The sequence below is a fragment of the Miniopterus schreibersii genome (assembly GCF_964146895.1).
Source record: "Miniopterus schreibersii genome assembly, chromosome: 5".
Lineage (NCBI taxonomy): Eukaryota > Metazoa > Chordata > Mammalia > Chiroptera > Miniopteridae > Miniopterus > Miniopterus schreibersii.
In genome coordinates, this window is record NC_138106.1 from 43,711,830 (window position 1) to 43,731,384 (window position 19,555).

General features: G+C 46.1%; 2 pseudogenes across 2 annotated transcripts in view; both read right to left on the reverse strand.

Moving 5' to 3' along the window:
• The window catches only part of LOC308557461 (high mobility group protein B1 pseudogene), a 183,197-nt pseudogene that overhangs the window by 72,532 nt on the left and 91,110 nt on the right, over positions 1-19,555 (reverse strand). The gene's annotated exons all lie outside the window — the stretch shown is intronic.
• On the reverse strand, positions 1,464-3,255 carry LOC308557587 (DNA polymerase delta subunit 2-like; annotated as a pseudogene). Its single transcript has 2 exons — positions 3,035-3,255; positions 1,464-2,637 (listed from the first exon to the last, which is right to left on the reverse strand). The product of its transcript is annotated as a DNA polymerase delta subunit 2-like (transcript).

The following is a 19,555-nucleotide window of genomic DNA, read 5'->3' on the forward strand; positions in this document are numbered from 1 at the left end:
CTCTCAGCTAGGCTTACTCATGTGTCTGAAGTCAGTTGATGGGTTGTCCAGGACTATGTTTAAAATACCCTTGTCTGAGTCAGTTAGAAAGACACAGGCCACCCTTGACCTGAATCTCTTTCCCTCCAGGTTAGAGCTTGGGTTTGTGTACAAAGCAGAAAAGGGGCCCAAGAGCAGCAGGTAGGCCAACCCCAAAGTGCAAGTGCTTCTCAGCCCTCCGCTTACATTGCATTTGCTTCTGCACCTTTGGTTGAAACAAGTCACATGGCCATCCTGATGCAAGGGGAAGAAAAATAGATTCCACTTCTAAGGGGACATGAAGAACATGTGGCTATATTTTGCAACCTACCATAGTCTATGCAACAGCCACAATTATTCATACTCCTTTCACCTGCAAAATATGCTCTCCCATATCCCAGGACCACCAAAACTGTATCCCTCCAACCTGGGCTTGTTCCTGTAGCAGTTGGCTTTGGCTACATAACAAATGACCACACTTAGAAGCTTAAAACAACAACCGTTGATTTAGCTCACAATTCTACAGGTTGACAATTGGGGCTGGGCTCAGCTGGGCAATTCTGATTTCCACCAGGGCTCACTCATGAGCCTTTGATCAGTACTCTTTGCTCCTCCACATGACCTTGGATCCTTTGACATGCTCATCCACATGGTGTTAAGATTACAAGAGCAGCAAGAGAGAGCAAACTGCAATGTGCAATCACTTTTCAAGCCTCTACTTATGTGCCATTGCTAACATCCCACTGGCGAAGAAAGTTAATGGCTGAGCTTAGAATCAGAGCAGAAGAACAGTGAAAGGTACATGGCAAGGGGACATGGATATAGGGAGGGAATAACTGATGATCGTTTTTGTAATTAATCTACCACAATGGAGTAGAGAGTAGATCTTGAGAGACAAACAGAAAAGATGCCCCTTACAAGTCTAAATTTCATAATGCCACATTCAAGCCTCTTGAGAATGGGTCCCACCCAAATATCAACTCTATTTATCCTGCAGCCACGCACTTGCTGAACTGGGCTCCTCCCAATTTCATGGACCTGCCCTGGCTTTTCCATCTTCTTGTGCACTGTTCTCTTCTTGTGCATCTTCTTGTGCACTATCCTTCATATGTGTGTGTGTGTGTGTTTAAATATATTTTTATTGATTTCAGAGAGAGGAAGAGAGAGGGAGAGAGAGAGAAACATCAATGATGAGAGTCATTGATCGGCTGCCTCCTGCACGCCCCCGACTGGGGATTGAGCCTGCAACCCAGGCATGTGCCCTGACCGGGAATCAAACCACGATCTTCTGGATCCTAGGTTGATACTCAACCACTGAGCCATGCCCAGCGCGGCATATGTATGTATTTTTAATAGTCAGGTTTTATTTGCAAAGACAAGGTGCTACAGTGCTGACATTGCAGGAACAATGGCTGGGGCCTCTCTGGACAGACTGCCTTCATGACTCAGGGGCCTAGACCCAGGCCTCCCAGGTCGTCCTCCTCTGCCCCAAAGCCTGAGAAGCTGCTGGGCTGTCAGGCCAGGCTGTGAAGGTTCATGGGGCAGGTAGTCTTTGAGCCACTGACGTTCAACATTGCCACCAACAGCAACAGGACAATCTGGTCCTTGGGACTTCGTATGATTTTGGAGCCAAAGCTGGGGGTGTTGCTACAAAAGTAGGGATTTGGGCATATCAGAAAGATGAATGGGTTGCTTTTGTAGAAAGGGTAGCAACCCAGGGTGTCAGGGGCTGTAGGGCTGATGTGACAGGCTCTCAGTGTCCACTCCAGGGTTTCCAAGTGATCTTACATGGTGATGTACCAGAAAATGTCACTCACTTTCTGTCCCACTGTACCCAGGAATCTCACTCCATTGATGGTGGCCTGGTAGAGGTTGGTGACCAACTGGAGTGTGGAATAAGCACTGGCCAGTGGGAGCATGCAAGGGTGCAGGGGCTGCTGAGGGAGTATCTGATTGGTGGGTCAAATTTGCCCAGCATCATGTCCAAGGGTATCGAGGCACTCAGCTGCAGGAGGACCTCATCCAGCATCTTGGTAGCCTCCACACTGGCTGCCTGAGTTTTTTTGGTCAGGTACTTGGCCTTGTTAATGGAATCCCTGCTCTGGGTGCTGTGGCTGAGGAAGTTTCCTGTGAGGATGACCTGGGAGATGTGGGCAGTGCTGCACTGCTCCTCTTTGTCCCTCAGCTGCCCCATCACCATATCCACCAGCAGGCTCTTGCCCCTTCTCCACCAAGGGCCAGACTGGACATCAGCAGCACAAATCTATCCAGGTCAAAGGGTGGTGCAGGTGTCTGAGGAGCAAGCCCTGTAAAGCAATGGTCCTCCAACAAGAACTTGCCATCATCTCTGAGAGCTGAGCATGGCCAGCACCGTCCCTGTGACCAGCTTGGACACATGGATGGTGCCTTCCAGTTTGATACACTGCAATTCATCTTCCAAGACCAGCTCATTGTCTGGGTGGATGTACTTGCTCCAAGGAGGCTGGGGGAGCAAGCTGTGCTCCTTGCTGACCTCCCGCAGGATGGACTGCTACAGGGGCATGGCTTTGAAGAGGGTCCCCAGCACACAGCACTTCTCCCCGGGGTTGCAACTCACACAGCCCCTTTATTCAAACTCCACTGCCAAGCACAGCAGCCCAGGGACCCTGCCTCTTCCAGGAGGGAGAGATCATTGAAGGCAAGGACCCCCTGGACTTAAAGGATCATTTGGTCCCAGGAGAACAGAGGGACTAGGGATATGGATGGATCCTGGATAGGTCCTTTTAAGAGAGACAGACATGCAGAGAAGGAGATGTGAAGACAAGGCAGAGATGCAGTGACATGGTCACAAGCCTGGAACACCAGCAGTCACCAGGAGCTGGAAGAGGTGGAAGGACCTTCCCCTGGAGCCTTCAGAGGGAGTGCAGCCCTGCTAACACCTGCATTTCAGACTCCTGGCCTCCAGAACTTGGCTCCAGGGAACTGGTGCGTGGTCTGCTCCATGGAAGCTCTCGCTGCATTGGAGATGAGGAAGAACATTCCCCCACTGCTGCTGGGCATGGCTCACCAGGAGGGGCCTCATTTGGATGAGGCAGGTGGCATAAATGTGGACATTCTGCTGGCTAAAGCTGTGCTCCCCCAGCAGAACGGCTGTGAGAAGCTGGTGTAAGTTGCCAAGGACACGCAGACAAATGTGGTGCTACTGGCAGACGGTGGGGTAGCAGTGTGGGCCCTCTGGGCAGCCTTCTTGGAAAACATGGCGTGCTTGAGCAGTCCAGACTGCCGTGCCCAGGCCAAGGCGGAGGTGCTCACTCGTGTCCACTGTTGGCCCCACACCTCCACCTGAACAGCTACCAGGGCATCAAATCCACACGCTCCAAATGAATTCCTCATCTGCCCCATCCAACCCCCAGCACCTGCTCCATCTCAGGGCATGAGGCCAGATAAGCCTCGACATGCGCCGCGGCCCCTCCCCCATCTTTACCTGACCACACCCTCTGCATCCTCTTAACTCCATTTAAAACCACTTTTCCCAGAGGCCTTTCCTGATTCTCATCCTTATCCCTTTCCTCCACCACACACATACATACATGCACACACAGACATACATGCACACAGAGACCTACATGCACACACACACACAGAGATACATACATGCGCACAGAGACACACATACACACAGAGACATACATGCACACACAGACATACATACACAGAGAGACATATATGCACACAGGCATACAGACACAGAGAGACATACATGCACACACAAACATACATACACACGGAGACATACATACACAGAAAGACATACATGCACACACAGGCGTACATACACACAGAGACATACATGCACACAGAGACATACATACACAGAGAGACATGCATGCATACACATACATACATACACAGAGAGACATGTATGCACACAGAAACACACATGCACACACAGACATACATATACACAGAGACATACATACACAGAGAGAGATACATGCACACAGAGTCATACATATACACAGAGACCTACATGCACACAGAGACCTGCATACACACAGAGGCATACATGCACACACAGACATACATGCACACACAGACATACATACACACCACCACAACCACCCACCACCATGTGGGAAGTGACTATAGAATTCCTGCCTACAGGGTCTAGAGCCCTCTCTGAGCCACTTATCAGGCACTTAGTGCACTGTATTTATTTGGGGATGGATGTTATCTCCTTTCTTGGACTGTGAGCCACCAGAGGGCTGGATCCCTGCATGGGCTCATTCTTTGTCTCCCTCCACAGTCTCCAGCACAGACTAGATGTCCTCTTGGCCTGAGGAAGTCAGTGCTGAACAGTCCAAAGACTGCAGGAGAAGATACTGCAACAGAGCCAAGAAACACCCTTCAGAATGGAATTCAGAAGAGCAGGAATTGGCTACCCACTGAATGAGGGGTAGGGCTTTGGGCTTGCCAGAAAACACATCCTAACCAGAGGTCAAATTCATGAAAAGATAGTCCTCAACTCCATCCAAGGGTGAACTTCCTTTAGGAGAACAGTCCAGATTAGAAGGGGCTGGCAAGAAGAAGGGTGAGGCACCCCATCTGGCAGTGAATCAGTCTTCTGGTTAGTTTCTGAGAGAGTGTTTTTGCCAGGGCCTTAGTCTATTTATATTTAAGGTTTGCACATTAATAATTCCTTCATTAGACTCATGTTACCGCTTGGCACCAAGAGTGTGCATTCCCAGCCTACAAATAAAGGGTTTTCAGGAGCCAGTAGCTCTACTCATGAGGCAGCCTATGCTGAACCTGACCACTGCCAATTCCCTGGGAGTCTGCTGGGCACTGGCACATTGTATACCACTGCAAACTAGTGTGTGACTAGATCGAGGGTGGAAGGTGTGGAAAGGGAAGATGATTGGGCAAGTGTCAGTCTGAAGGAATCCTAAAATGCTAGGGAGGGCCATTTCAGTGAATTTCCTTACACACACACACACATACACACACCTGAATATCCCTGTGGAATGGGCCATCCTTCCCCTTGTCAGAAACCAGTAGCTCAGCCAAGGAGGGCTTCTTCCTTAGGCTGGGTGGAGGAACTGAGACAGTCCTGTGGGCCCCACCTTTCCAGAATTCTGATATTTGACCAGCCCAACTTCCCTGTGTTCTAAGTGGTGGAACAGTGCCCCAGAATGTATATGTAGCCTCACTGAATACCAGGATATGCCAGGACTAGAGACAGGTCTCCTGCTCTTGTGTCTGAGTGCCAGGAGTGACAGAAGGGAAGGGATGCTCACACCAGTGGAAAGTAGCTCCTAGGTGGCACCACTGCCTTCAGGCCGGCAGTGAGCAGAGTACCTACCCCAGGAGCTGGGCCTAGAGTGGCTCTTTGACCCCTCCCAACAATGTCTCTGAGAACAAAACACCTCCAGACACCAACCCCCTTATCAATATGTCAAAACTGAGATTCCTGTCAAGATGGCAGAGTAGGTGGACACCATGCTCACCTCCTCCCATGACTACATCAAGATTACAAATTATAGAACAACAAACCTGGAGAACCTTCTGAAGATTAGCTGAACAAAAATTCTATAACTAAAAATATAAAGAAGAAGCCATGTTGAGACTAGTAGGAGGGATGGAGATGTGAAATGGGCTAGCTCCAAACCCATGTGTGGTGGTTAAGAATTGAGAGGGCTACCTCAGCTGAACAGGTCCTCCTGAGGAGTGAGGGGTCTCAGCCCCATGCTGGGTAGAGGAGCCCACAAAACATCTAGCTGTGAAAGTCAATTGGGATTCTGTCCATCCGGGTGAGATGAAAGGCTACTGGAAACACATCTATCCCCTTAAAAGACCCACATAGACTCTTGCAGGCACTCACTCTGGGCTCCAGCAGGACAGTGGCTCAAAGGCACCAGAGACATACAGGGAGAAACTGAGATGTGTGGCTTCAAGGTGAGGGCTGGAAAGACAGTCACTATTGTTCCTGTGTTGAGCCCTCCTACCACATGACCAAATCTGAATCTGCACTAGCCTGATGACTCCCTGAGACCATGAGCCACCCAACTCACACACTGCTTGAGGCTCTTTTGGCAGCAGGCAAACCCTTAAACTGGGCTTTTCTTAGGGTGATTTGAGGCTAGAGGGGGCTCTTTTATAGCAAACATTTCCTCTCAGATTACAGGAACTGGGATTACCAGCTGAAACCACTCACCTTCTTCTGCCTATGAAGAAAAATCCAGTTGATGCCAGGCAATATTGTTCCAGAACCTAGCCCCTTTCTCAAATCCCAGCCCTTTCCCCATAGAAGCTCAAGAAGCCCAAGAGGAAAGCCAATGTCTTTCTCAAAAGCAGACCTCAGCTCAGTGGATCTCAGGTGCATACTGTGGCACCCTAACAAGCAGGTGATCCAGAATAGATGGGCTGGAAGAAAGCATATAGCCTCTAGATCCTGAGCCAGAGAAGCAGATGCTTGAAGACCTAGGGAAAAAGTTTCAGCCCCCCCCCCCCCCCCCGTAGTTTCTCATTGTCTATGGAGAAGTCAGATTATTTTGCCCAGAATTCAGGCACTTTACACTATGACCCCAATAATTCTGGTCTCATTTTCTGCTAGACCTTCAAACCACTAGCCACCTTGGAACATTTGTGCTCCCCAAATATGCCTAACTCATCCAACCTGCAGGTCTTTGTTCCAGCTACTGAAGCATCATAGGTCTTAGGATGAATTCTCAGAGCCTGAGATAAAGATTCAAGTACAAGTATTTTGTGGAGGCAGTAGGGGTGATGACCAAGAAAATACCATAGGATGGTTGGGGAGGAAGGAAATTAAGAAAGAGAATGTTACTGAGTAGGTTCCCATTGTGAACAACTAAGGCTGGCTTCTACTGGGGAACTCTGGGAGACAATGTAAAACCCACGAGAGCTGTCCCTACCTGAGAGCAGAGGGAAGTGAGTGTTTATTCACCAACTCCCATCAGTCATCGGTGGAGGGCTCTGCAGGGAAGGGGGGGGTATCGACCCTGCAGCATTCGAGTCTGGCTTGCATGGGGATGGTGGCTGCCAAGGGGCAGTGGCTAGTGCACCAGATGTGTCACCCTCCCCCAATTCCATGCCTCTCTTCCCTCTCCCACCACCATTTTTTTAGTTTCTCCAAATGGCTCACTCACCAAAGCACAATGCCACCTCCTCTAAAAAGCTTTTCTGATCTTCAGACAGAATCATTGACTCTTTCCTCTGGTGCCCACAGGGAATGACAGCACAGCTGTTACAGAATCCTCATGTTCTTGCCTCCAGGTTCTGTCTTCACTCAGCTGGGTAGGTAAGGGCTGAATTGACAGCTGGGTAGCCTGGTGGTGACACTCACCCTCTTGCCTTGATTTCCTCCCTTCCTGCTTTACACACAGTGGTGTCTGTGAGTTGTACACTCACAGCAGGTCTTTATTCCTGTTAACATTGGAAGTCAGAAAATACTTCTTTAAAGTGCCGTTTGATGCTATTGCCTGAATCTGTTCTTATTGCAAAAATGAAAATTTAAAGGTTGTTATTTGAAGCAGTGCATGGTAATTACTGTGTTATATAATAGTAAAGGTTTTATCTGCATATGGTCATATAAAAACAAGAATAAATACCTAAATCCCGACTGCTCTTTCCAGGTTACCTGGAGCTGTGATGTGTGATGCACCAAAGCACCTACTCTTGCTCTGTGGAAAGAGGAGAGAATGCAAAGGAAAGAAAACAAGGAAGAAAAGAAGAAGCCCACACCCACAGAGGGTAAAAGTGGTGGCATGCGAGTAGTTTCTACAAGCCCTGAAGTGACCCACAGCGTGAAGCACAGGCCAGACTGGAATAGGCAATCTTACTCTGTTTCCTATAATCAACTTTACTGAGTGTTGCAGTGAACGCAGGAGAAGAGCTGTCCCACCTGCCGTCTTCCAGGTAGGAGCTGCCTTAGCTCAGCTGCTGTAACAGAATTCCATAGACTGGGCAGCTTCAACAATAGAAGTTTATTTCTTACAGTTCAGGAAGTGGGAAGTCCAAGATCAGGTTACCAGCAGATTAGATATCTAGTGAGGTCCCTATTTCTGGTTCATAGAAAGCCATCTTATTGTCTCTTCACACAGTGGAAGGAGTTAAGGATCTTGTTGGGGTCCCTTTTATAAGGGCACTAATCCAATTCATAAGGGCTCCACTTTCCTGACCCAGTCACTTCCCAAAGGTCCTACCTCCAAATACCATCACACTGGGGGTTAGGTTTCAACATATGAATTCGGTGGATGGGGCCACATTCAGTCTGTTGCAGGAGCCAATAGCTGTGGTTAAGAGATTAAGAAGCTGGAGCTTCTACTAGATCACAAAAGAAGTCTGAGACAGCATGTGATTAAGTGGGGATCTGCTTGCACACAGATCTGTGTCTACCTCATGAGCTGCTGTGTTTGTCCCTCTTAGAGATCAAGCATCCACATGACTGTGTTTCCTGATGAATAGGTTCTCATTTGGCTGTTGACTGTTTCTGAAGGTCAGGTCCATTTCCCACAGCAGGTGGGAAACCCAGAAGGCTGACTCAGCCTCTGTCCGCCAGTCGCCCAATAATGAAGGTGAGCATAAGACTAGAAATCTATGAAGAAAGCTCTTGTTAGAGAGAGGAGGTTGGACCTTTTAATTGGCCAAAAAGATTTAACTCTAAGAATCCAAGTGCCAGCAGCTTCACATATAGCACCATTTTCAGTTCTAAACAGGTGACTTGCTATCCTTACTTTCCAGGTGTTCCAAGTGACAAAGTGAATGACCTTCTCCTTGAGGTCACTGCTGGCCTACCAGACTCTCAATTGCTGTACTTACCTACACTGACCACCACTATTGCCTGCACAGCGTCTCAGTATGAGGGCTCCTGGGGCAGACACTGTTGTCTTCAACTTAAAATACCCAGTTCTCAACACAGTGCCTGTTGCAAGTAATATTGTATCAGTGACATCAGTACTTGTCATGTAAATGAGTTGCATTTAAGACCTCTCCAATCTCTTTCCTCCCAATGGCCCTTGGACCCTCATCACCTCCTCTCAATTAGTTCCTCTGCTTAACCCTATCCCAGAGCCAACTGATAGATGAGTTTGGTTCAAGACTTAAAGGGGACAGTTACAGACACATACATATTTTAGGAAAGGAGTGGGTTCCTGGAGACATGAAAGAAAAAAAACCTACTAAAACCATCCTTACATTCTTACTTATCCACCCACTCAGGAGAGAAAATACTGTATTTTTGCCAGAGAATTATAATAGAGACTCATCTCAACCTCTTTTCCTCCATTCAAAAACCCTACCCATCACTCAACTCACATTTCAAACACCACCTACTCGTGAAAGCATGTCTGATCCCCATCCAGTCATAACGCTCTGTTTTGAGAGTCCCACACACTGTGCCTTTGCTATGGCACCCACAATTTACTGTCTTCTACTGTATTACTCATGAACAGACTGCAGGACCTGGTGGGCAGGAGTGGGTCTGACTCATCTTTGCCATACCTCACCCCCAGGGCCTGGCCAAGACAGGAGGAAAGCTGGGTAAATTGAGTTTCAGGATAAAAGGAAGTATAGCCAGGAGTATAACTTGGCTCAGAAAGATTTCAGTTCAACTTCCCAAGAAGCCACTCTCCAAGTTCAGGGGCTGGAAAGCTGGTGTTACCCAGCCTGGGACTTTCCCTCCAGGGCTCTTGGCTGGAATCCAGCTGCCTCTCCTATGGTAGCCCTGACACAACATTCCCCTGCTCATCATACTGTTCTTGAGGATGTTTCTTCTTGTACTTATGAAGACAGTGTTGGTCAAGATGGTCATAAAATACCATAAGTGCAGAGCTGAAGGTGGACTCTCATCTAAGGCTGACGTCCCCTTCTACAGTGTGCCTTCCAAGAAGACGTCCAGCCTTGGCTTGAACAACACTGCCCTTGGGTGGCTGAGGCTGGGGACACTCTCCTTAGATTCAGGTCCACCCTTGGAGGCTGACTCTATCTTTGGGAGCTGTACAGAGCAATCCGCTTCCTCTTCCTTAGAAAAGTCTTCAAACGTTTGGTAACAGCTCTCTTGCCCTACTGAGTCTTCTTTCGCCAGACTAAATGGCCTCAGCTCCTACTCTGTTTTCACTTGTCCCAACAAGGCTACTGTTTTTAAGTGCTCTTGAAAGAACATTCTTTACAAGGTGAAATAGAAATGAGTAGTCATGTTAGTACTGACCCTACCCCTAGCTGCATCTCAGTAAGAATAAATACTGTCACGTCTCTCCAGTGGTGCAGAAATAATTGGTCAGAGTCAAATTCATACACACACTTGCTCAAATCATGTCAACAAGAGACTGTGGGGGTTTGAACAGAGTTACAGCTTCTGGTTTGGTAGAAAAACAGAAGGTCAGCCCCCAATTCAGTTGTTATTTTTTTTCTCTTTAAGTGGAGATGTGTGTAAGGCAAGGAGACTGAGAGCCAATAACTCAATTGAAAACTTTCCTTTGAGAACTTTGGGACAAGATGTGTAGGACCAGAATGTGGGCCAACCTGCTAATAGACCGTCACAATAGCAAAAAGGTGAAATGGATGGTAGGAAAATTCCTGAATAGGCTTTGTTTTAGTGAGGCACTTCTTAATCTTGTTTCCCCCAATCTCCCCTTCAGAGATCACTAGAAGTGTTCAATAGGTCAGATCTCTTAAAAATAAATTGTAAAAATTTCACCAGAATTCTCCCTTTCCTCCCTCCCTTTCTCCCTCCCTGACTTCCTCCCTCCTTCCCTCCTTTTCTCTCTTCCTCCCGCCCTTCCTTCCTTCTTCTCTCACTTTATTCCAAAATGTCTTTGAGGTAACAAATGCCCAATGTTTTTGTGGTCCTGTGCTTTAAATAGCATTGACTTGCTCATTGCTTCACATGAGTGGCCAGTGTTTGGAGTTCAAAATCTTTTTTTGTGATAATTTGGACCAAAGCTAAACCTGCAGTAATGAGGTCTAGCCTGCAATCAAATTAAATGTCATCGCATTAGGTTAACACCAACACACCTACTGTTATTTGAATCTGTTAATTTTTAAAATTGGTACAAAATCCTTCCTAACGGTGAATTTATGTGTACATATCCTGTAGCTATGTCTATGTGAAGACCCTTAATCATCTTTTTAATGAAATGACCAAGCAAAAAAATTTTTAAGTTTAAGAATCTTCATTCCATCATCTTAAATCCAATCAGTGGTAACTTTTGGAAGGGCAGTAATGAACCCAAGGTCACATCTCCATTTTTACTTGCTTTTAAGCCTAGGGACAAGCAGGCGATGAGGACATGCTCAGGTCATGCCAACCTAGAAGACTTTGTAGTTTGAAAAGAGAATGTCTTCTCTCCTTCCTGAACATCATACCACTGGAACCTTCCCCAGCTTCATCCTACACTCAGCTGAAGGAGGAAGTCAATTTTGCTACCTGTTTAAGGCTGGAGATAAGCATGATTCATGTGCACATCTTACTACCTATCCAACATATAAATTCTGGCCTCTGAGAGTCTGAGAAAAATGGGGAAGGGGAATCGAGGAAGACTTCTTAGGGCAAGGTGCTAACTCTCTCTCAAGTTTGTTCCTGAGAGCCGGGTGGCTGGCCTCACCACCCCAAATTGGAAGAGCCTTCCCTCCTTCAAGTGAAGCTAAGACACAGGCTCATCCCTCAGGCGGGGCAGCAGGGCTGGGCCCTGGGCTTGGAGGGGTGGTGCTGGGGGTGTGGACACTGTACCCTATGCCTCTTTTCTGACTCCTAAGAAGCTCAATTTGAAATATCTGTCAAGACTGATATTCCAAGGAGCCTGTGAAGACGCTGACAGGGCAGCTTCCTTTCAAGTGCAAAACCAGGGTGGCCCTACACTGGTGGAGCCACACTGGCCCCGCCCTTCCAAGGAGAACCCTGCTTGGAAGGCAGCCCCTGGAAAGCTTTGCTCCATCATTCGCTGAGCTATTCTCCTTGGCTCAAACAACACGATTGTTTGGACCAGTTTCCATCCTAGGCCCTGAGGAATTTGGAAATCAACACTAACGATATTAATTCAGTAGCTAATATAATCCATGCTCAAAAGCCAGAGTAAATTAGCTGGGGCACCCTTATTCAAATTTTTAATGAGCAAATAAAGAGATCACTCACAGTCAAGGATACATGGAGTACATGGCAGAAATGGTTAAAAGCCAAGAGGACCGAGTGGTTTCTGAGAAGGATTCTAACTGGAAAGTGAGAACCTACCTTGCAAGGGACTTGGAGCCAGGGATCTGCAGAGCGGGGTCCTTTTCGGGCTGTGGGCAGAGGGCTGGAGAAGCAGAGAGGGGCATGTCTGGACGGTGTGTCCAAGAGGTGGCTGAAGGCTTGGCCTCCTGGAGCTGGAGCTTCCATGTTTGCAGGTAGACTTCTAGGTTCTCTAGCACATTTCCAAGACCAGGCTGTGCAGATTTAAAGAAGATAGGAAGGCACAAAAGAGGGGTTGCAGGAGAAGAAAATGCATAGATGGGTTTTGCTGAGGAAAGCAAGGGATGGTCATGGTGAGGGGTTGCTCCTCAAATTGTAAAGAAGTCTCAGGAACCAGGGGATGAGGGCTGGACCTCACAGGGAGAGACTCCCAACTGTGGGCCTCCCTAAGGCCTCTCAGCTCTAACCCCAGCTTCATCCTACACTCAGCTGAAAGATGAAGTCAATTTTGCTACCTGTTTAAGGCTGGAGATAAGCAGAAGGCTCAACTTTAATTTGTGCCAATTTTTCTGACAAACTCAATTTGAAGATTCAACTCAATTACAATCAACAAAGTAAGCCAACCAGAAAATCACTTGCTTCTCTCGGAGCAAAGAGCACCATCAGTGACTCCAAAGGAGCCAGAAAATGCACAGGCCTCCGTCAGGGCACAGGGCCCTACTTCTGTCCTCAGCATGAACTAGGGCCTCGCCCATCCAGGAGGGCTTCTTTCCAGCTCCCACCATTCCCCAAGGTGCCTTTAGTAAGGCAGCAGCTTGCAGGAGAAAGAACACTGGACTGGAGTCTGGAGGCCTTGGTTCTAGTCCTGTTTCTGCTACTAACTACTGGGTGCCCCGGAGCAAGTCACTTCTCCTTCTGGAGTTGCTGTTTGCTCAGCCTTAAAAGGGGTGGGAGCAAGAAATAGTCCCTGCTGTGCCCACTCTACAGGGTGATTATGAAGCTCAAATAAGATAATGGATGTGAAAGCTGCTCTATACATTCCAGGGCACTGAACAGATGCTCCCCTCTCAGTGTAATGGTGATGATGCCAATGATGATAATGGTGGCAGAGCTATTTTTTATGCAGTTTCTATAAATATCACACCAAGAGATGAAGTCCTGATTGTAATGGCCTAACTTTATCCATTTCATTTGTCTCTGGGTTCTCACCCCATCTCTGAAGAATCGTTTTTAGCTATGTGAGGAGTTTGGATAGAATATCTGAGAGCATCTTTCTCTGCCCCTCCCCTGCACCCTCCCCCCGCCAAGTTCAGCAGCTCCTCCTAGACATCCTCCCTGGAGCATCAGGGACTTGGAGCTCAGTACCCACACTGAGGCCAAGCTCCCTCAGGTTTCACCTGGAAGAAGGGGGCGGTTGATGATCTTCAAAGCCCTTCCCAGGTCACAGTCTCTAAATCCAGCAAATTCTTCTGACTGCTTATTCTTACTCAAAGCAGAAAGAAAGGACACAAAGAGAGGGCTAAGTGGGTCAGGCTATACCTTGTAGGAGATTATGACTGAGTGTGTCCGTGCATATGCATACCTGTGTGTACATGTGTGTGCATGTGCACACATATGGTGGGTATACTTCAAAAGCTGGAATTCTCGTTCCATCACCTGCCTCTTCCATACCATATCCAACAGTTAAATGTTTTTTCTAGGATAGACAAAAACACATTATTTTGCAGGAAAAGGAAACTGGGGCCATGATAAAAGTGAATTGCCAGTGGTTATTGAGAGGTACTCTGGGTAAACAGGGGTCAGAATCCCAAATCACCAAATTCTTGAACTTTTTCGGAGCACACAGATGGGCCTGTGCCCTTGTTTGAAATGAGCTTGCAGCCTGATGCGAGGGACTGGTGGCTGATGTCTGCTGTGGGGGGAGGGAGCAAGAAGAAGGGCTCTTTAGCCCATGTTAGAATCTCAGAGCTGAGGGAGCACTGATGTTTTTCCCTAATGTTTTTCCATCAGAAATACTTTCAAAATATGTCCTTCATCCTAGCCTCACATTTACAAAGATTTTATATACTAAATGGACTAAATATATTAAGTTAAAATGAATTTATTTTCCCATTATTTATTAAAGAAATTTGTGACTGCTGATAGGGGTTTCTAATCAGCACAAGCACCCCAAAACATTGATACAATGCTGGTCAAAAGCAAACAATTCAATACTTCAACTCAGCCCCTTTGCTGGGAAATGTAAATTTCTATCAGGCCTTTTGAAATCACACACACAGACTGGGAACCCAAAAGTTAGACTTCTGGACTAGACCAACTCCCATTTTACAGATGAGGAAAGTGAAGCCCAGAAGGACAAAGCCACTTTCCAAGGTCACACAGGGAGTTTGTGGTAGATCTGGGACTAGAAGAACAACATTCCCAGCCCATGCCCTGAATCCTTCCTTCAGCACCAGGACAAGTTAAGCGGAAGGCAGAAATGCATAGAACCAGCTGCAGCTTTCTGGACCCACTGATGCTTCAACAGATCCAGACTGAAGTAGGGATGGGAAGAGACAGCTTATCAACCTGCTACAGAATTCAAATTATGTCAAATGCTGTAAAATCAGCTCACAACAGAGTCTTCCAGGTGACTCATTGTGGGAGCAGAATGAGCCCCAGCCAAGGTCATAGTGACATCCCAAAGCCTGCCAGTGCTGTCTTTCCCCATCTCATGCTTTCCTAGAAAATGCAAAGCCCAATCCTTTTCTAAAATCACTTAGGCTCTCTGGGCTCTGGCTGGACTTCCTGGGGCCCCTGGGGCTGGGAGAGGCTTCACTGCACAAGTCTTGCCAACTGAAGAGTTCCAGGCAGGGAAGAGACAGCATTTTCAGTTTAAGCTGGATCCTATTTACTGTTAAAATTATGATACCATGATCTGTTTTTTCTTTTTTCTCCCTCAGGGGGACAGGTGGTGGAAATGTCATTTCTTTGTCATTGAAAGTTAAACCTCCTTTGGCTAAGCACTGGGGACTGCGTTACTGACACTTGCATCCCTGGCCAAATGTGCTCTTTTATAGCAGTGACATGACTGACAATCATTAGGTCCTGACTCCAACATTATACATGCTTATGTTCCTTCTCACTGCAGAGATCTGAGGAAAGCAGAAGCTTTTAAAAATATGTAAATTTAAATGAGCGGTTCCCAGATAAAACTTTCAGATAACTCCTCCTTTGTTAATTGCCCAGTATCCAGGCAGCAGCCTTCGTTCATTCATTTATTCATTCAGTAAACATTTAGCGATGTTCTTAAAGGTCCAGGCTCTGTGCTAGGAATTGGAGACAAACAAGTGAGTGGATGAGTGAGTGAGAGAGGGAGGGAGGCAACCGGGGCCAACTCCTGTCTAGGGTGCACTTCTGTACCACCTTTCTTATTCTCCCAGTGACACTTGAAATTATTAAATATCTGTTTACCTGCCAGAATGTAAACCCATGCACAAGTGCAAAAACTGTTTCTGTCTTATTTATTACTCTGAGCAAATGAACAAGTGAGAGATAGTGGTTTTCACCAAGTATTTTTTCATTTCCTTACTTATTCATATATATATTATTCATTTTATGAATGAATTCATGTTATGAATAGTCACTTGTTTTATGTATATTTTCATTCTGCATTTATTAATTTACTGTTTTAAAATAGTTTTTTATTTTTAATTACAGTTAACATATAATAATTATATTAGCTTCAGATGTACAACACCATGATTAGACACTTACTATAACTTATAAAGTGATCACCCTGATAAGTCTAGTACCCATCTGACACCATACATAGTTATTACAATGTTATTGACTATATTTTCTATGCTGTACTTTTCAGCCCTATGACTGTTTTTGTAACTGGCAATTTGCACACCTTAATCCCTTCACCCACCCAGCCCCAACCCTCCTCCCATCTGGCAACGGTCAAAATGTTCTCTGTATCTGTGAGTTTGTGTCTATGTTGTTTGTTTGTTTATTTTGTTCTTTAGATTCCACATATGAGTGAAATAATATGATATTTGTCTTTCTGTGTCTGAGTTATTTCACTGAGCATAATGCCCTCTAGGTCCATCCATTCTTTTTTAATGGCTGAGCAGTATTCTATTGTTATATGCACCACTTCTTCTTTATCTATTTGTCTACCAATGAACACTTAGGTAGCTTCCATATCTTCGCTGCATTTATTTATGTGTAGCTTGCCGTATTCCAGAATGATTTAAAGCATCATCATCAGAGGTGAAAGTTTTAATTCTTGACCCCATGGCAAACATTTCAGAATGTGTTCCGTATCCTTAATTTATCATAATTCAGAATTGGACATTTCCTGAACACCTGCCCAGGCAAAGTTGGGTCACGGAGGGATGTTGAAGTGTGATTCTGGCCCTCGGCTGCTTTGAGGGTGGTGCTGTAAAAGGCACAGGCATGCTCAGGTGACAACACTTCTGGGAGAATGAAAGGATTTATGCACAGAGCACCTAAGGCAGTGGAAGCAAAGGGGAAGGAAGGGCATTTGCCAGAGCAGAATCAACCATGTCTTATTTTTGTTGTTGTTCCCCATAGTGCTGGTCATTCAGCAATTACTCTACTCTCCTACTTTCCCATGAGATTATTAGCATATAGGGAAATTAGGTGTCCTTTAGGACTAAGATGTATTTTCTTAGTGTCCATGCACACCAACTACCCCAGTTGGCCATTTTGTCGGAGGGCAGTGAGCAGAAATAAATGCATTTGGGGAAGTCTTTCAACTCCTTCTGTTGCAAACCATAATACACACCACTAATCTGTCAGAGTGTGGCTGGGTGCCAAGACGCTGCTGCAGAGACCACAGTCTAGTGTAGACACTAGGTGATCACAATACAGTGTAATAGGAGTAGTGGCTGAGGCCTACACCTGGTGTGCTAGGAAAGCAAAGCAGAGGGCCACTTAACCTGGGCCAGGGGCTTCAAAGAAGCTTCTTGAAAAACCAGTGGGATTTAGCCAAGAGAAGAAGGAGGTGAAGGGGTTGTTCCAGAAAGACAGACTCCTCTGAACAACGACCCCAGGGCATGCGTACATGGAGGGTGGAGGATTAAGGAGAAATTGAGAGGTGAAGCCAGAGTGGTCGGCATAAGCTAGATCATGAACGATTTTGAGTTGTTCTGAGGATTTTATTTCAGATGCAGTAGGGAGGCAGACACTGCCGGGTTCTTAAGCAGGAGAGTGACCTGATCAAATATGTGTTCTAGGAAGATCTTTTGGGCATGATGCAGAGTGACTGGAGATGGGAAAGGTTGGTGGCAGGATGATCAATTAAGAAACTGTTATACTGCAGCAGGAAGACACTAGGCCTGGAAGAAGGCAGTGACAGTGAGAACTGTGAGCATGGATGGATTCAAGACTACTGCAGAAATGTCTGTAAAAAAGAGAAACTGCTCGAGAGAGAAGCCGGCAGTGGGCCTCTGGTTTTCCATTTAAACTGCACCACCCTAGTACCTGTATTTCATCAACCTCCAATTCACTTCAAATGGTTTTAGAATTCTCTCATAGTGACAAGAGCCCACCCCTAAGTATGACTTTCTGAGCAAATCAAACCCTTCTCCTTTTAAATTCATCCATTCAAAACTGAACCCTTTCACCCCAGGGCTTTCAGCAAGGAGATTTTTCTCTAAATTTCTTAATCAGCAGTGGTAAGGTAGTGGCAATTCTTCAGCTCTAGTCCATTCAAAATTGTTCCTTCACAGTGCCAGGAATCCTGGTTACTGGCCTAAATCTTGGTCACTGGCCTGAAATAGTGGTTTTCACCTTTCACCATAAAAAGTCCAAACCTGTAGAGAATTTTAATAAGGGTTTATTTGAGTTGAATTAATGATAATTGCCAGGAAACAAGATTTCAAATGCTCCAGAGAATGTTGCAGTTTCTTTTGCACATTTGGAAATAAGAAGGGAACATAAGGAAGATTATATGAAGGTGGGAGAAAACCATGCAGGGATTGGATTACAGGATAGTTAATAAGATTATGTGCTCTCTTGAGGGTGGTTACGCTTCTGAGCGTTCTGAAAAAGAGGCTTTTAAAGGTGCGTTGACCTAGATGCACAAAAACAATGGCAGAGCTTGCTTAAGAGGAAGATAAACCTTTTACTAAGGAAGTTACATACCTGGGTCATGACTACCCACCAAGACCAGCCAAAGTTAGGAATTTATGATCAGATTTAGGTTAGATTTATTATAGCACCCCCTTTTCGTTCACACTCTCCTGCTGCACAATGGATCACCTGGGGAGCTTTATAGCACATTCAATGACCAGATCATACCCCTGACCAAGCACATTAGAGCACCTGGGGAATGAAGCCCAGGCATTAGCATTTGTTATAACTCCCCAGGTGATTCCAGGGTGCAGCTGGTTGAGAACCACTCAAAGAAAGGAAATATGCTAACTGACCCACTAACCGTACTCCGCTCTTGGGGGAGATGTACAGGCCAGGAAAGGTGCAGTTCAGGACCCTGGCTTCCTAAAAGTGTTCCTTTATGAAAACTTGCCTATGGAGTAAGAGGATAGAAACTTTAACAGAGTCACCTAAAGGCAGGGTTGGAAAAGATATGAAGGGTCTCACAATTCATTCCTCTGCCCCTATCTTGTCTATAGGCATTGAAACAGTCTGTCTCAGACAGATTCCAGCTATCCTAATCTGGAAGCAGCCCCCAGGATACCCAGCATCCCTCATGGCCATGTGCGTTCACCCTTCCTCCAGTGAGCCTGGACTTCTCATTTCCCACCAAGTGTCTCTAATAGAAAAAGAAAAGGGAGATCCTGTGAGGGAGGGGAAAAAATCTCTTTCTCTACTCATTGGGATGGAAAAATAATTTTCCCTTTAGGGAATGAAAAATAATCTCTCCCTATCCTGCTAGGTTCTTGGCTGAAACCCCCTGCAATAAAAGACAAATTAACAGGAGAAAACGATACCTCAGGTATACATGGGAGATACCCAGGAAAACTGAGTAACTCACTGAGATGGCCTAAGCCATGTGGGGGCCCAGAATGAGTCATCTCAAGGTGTGGATCTGCCGTATGCAGATTATTTTGAGCTAAAGGCAAGTTTAGCTTCAGGATCAAGAGAAACTTCTGCCCCCAACCTTAATTACCTAGAAGAATTTGAATTAGAGGCCTTGCCCATAAGAGATTATCAAATATAACTTCTTTTGACCTACCTATAGGGCTGGAAAAATGTCTGTGTACTAAAGGCCTATTCTTGTTAACATCTTGAGATGACTTTTTGAAGCCCCCAAGGCACTTTACCTCACTCCCTAGTTCAGGATGTCTTATACCCATGTTTCCTTTCTTTCTCTGAACTCTCCTTCATGTGAGGTCTCTGAGT